This window comes from Austrofundulus limnaeus, unplaced genomic scaffold (genome assembly GCF_001266775.1).
Source record: "Austrofundulus limnaeus strain Quisiro unplaced genomic scaffold, Austrofundulus_limnaeus-1.0 Scaffold231, whole genome shotgun sequence".
Classification (NCBI taxonomy): Eukaryota; Metazoa; Chordata; class Actinopteri; order Cyprinodontiformes; family Rivulidae; genus Austrofundulus; species Austrofundulus limnaeus.
In genome coordinates this window covers 404,577-406,382 of record NW_013952633.1, presented here as the reverse complement: position 1 = coordinate 406,382, position 1,806 = coordinate 404,577, and positions in this window count along the sequence as shown.

Sequence of the window (1,806 nt, the reverse complement as noted above, 5' to 3'; positions counted from 1 at the left end):
CATATTTGCTATATAACAGGAAAGCTTATTCTCACAGCCTGAATGTTTGAGTTATATGACCCCAAACACCCATTTGAAAGCTATCATTACAAATACATTGTGGCATTTTTAGTAGCTGGTATAAATTTTTCATTTTACTTGAAGTTCACCAAGTACTCACCTGCCAGAACAGAAGTTCACATAATATAAATGTGTTTCTGTGAATTTCTTATAGAAGCCAGTATTAAGTTGAAACAGGTGCAGCGGCTGGCAACAGTGTGAGGAAACTAAACCATCTTACTACTTCCAGCTGGCTTTCCAATAACACCCATCCATTGTGTTCCTCAAAACACCCATGTGTCTTGGATTTTTAGCTCTTCACCTTTCCTGCCATGCTTCTGAAATCTTTCCTTTCTTGTGCTCAAACCCTGTACAGTCCTTGAGTTTCTCGTTCTATGGCTACTTTTGACAATTGTAGGACATCTTCACTGATCCCCCCCCCCAAATGAGTACACCATTATCATATGTTGTTGTTCAGGCCTTGTTACCTAAACAAGGAGGACAAACACTAAACCTGAGTCCAATTCCAGGTACAAATTATATTTGTACCTGGAATTGGACTCGGGTATAAATTATATTTAATCATGAACATTTACATTGAAAATGCATTTTTTAAGATAATAATTTAACATGTAGCCCTTTTAAGTTTAGGCTTTAAAATAAATAGGTTTACAAATGGTGATAAATTATAGTTTWAAAAAGTAAGTTCATCTGTAGAATAAATAGGATTTGTAAAACAAAAGTTAAGTTTGGTTTAGTTTCTGTTCAGAGCCATAAGACTGTGGGGGAAAAAAGAAGCAGGAAGTTGGTGGAGGTAGAGCGGGAGAGATGAGAGCACAASGAGAAAGGAAGATGGAGGAAGACAGTGGTGGACGAAGGAACGTGTTGTTGGAGGAAGAGTGAAACTCGGAGGAGTAAGTTTTGTTGTTTTGCAGAAAGTGCACAGACAGAAAGCTTTCATACAGAGCCCGCCAGTAATCCATGCGTACGGATTACTAAACTGTGCGCTCGGTTTTGGCAATCCGTGCGCACGGATTATTGACATCTGGAGAGGTTGGACAGTTACCATGGGTGGTTGTGGGAACTGAAGTCATTCATCAGCTCAGAAAGTGCTTAAGGAGCATTTTTGTACACCAAAGTCAAAGTACTCCACAGAAAATGTTTGAATTTGAGTATGTTGTACAGATTTTGCCCATCTATCAGGCAGTTTTGGTACCAGGTCTCCTACAGGCTGTTTCAGCTCTGATTGGATCATCACAGGAAGCCACTCAGAGCCTTTCTGCCTGTGGTTACTGGAAGTTTACAGTTTCCCTGACAATGGAGAAGTTTCCCTAAAGTTAGCCAGTTGCCTTCTCAGGGTTATATCACAAAAGTGCTGAATAGGTTGTTGTGGAAATATTTAATCAAAGGCAGAAACATGTGAATAAAAAGAAGGTGCATGGTCGTTGAATGATTTAATAAAAAGGTTTTGCATTCACAAGATGAGCCGCGACATGACCAGAGAGAATCAGAGCCCTGGGCCAAATTGCAAACTGGGCTAACAGAGAAAGGAAATGGTATATAACATATGGGCGGAGCCCATGACCAACCAATGGCAGAATGACAAATGTTAACAGTAGCTTAAATGAGAACAAGGACATTAGACATTAGAGGCGCCTTTCAACCATATAAGGACATTTTATTCAATTCAATTCAAAAATACTTTATTGATCACAGAAGGAAATTAGGTGTTGTTGTAACTCATTTAACTAAAAACTTATTGTAGAT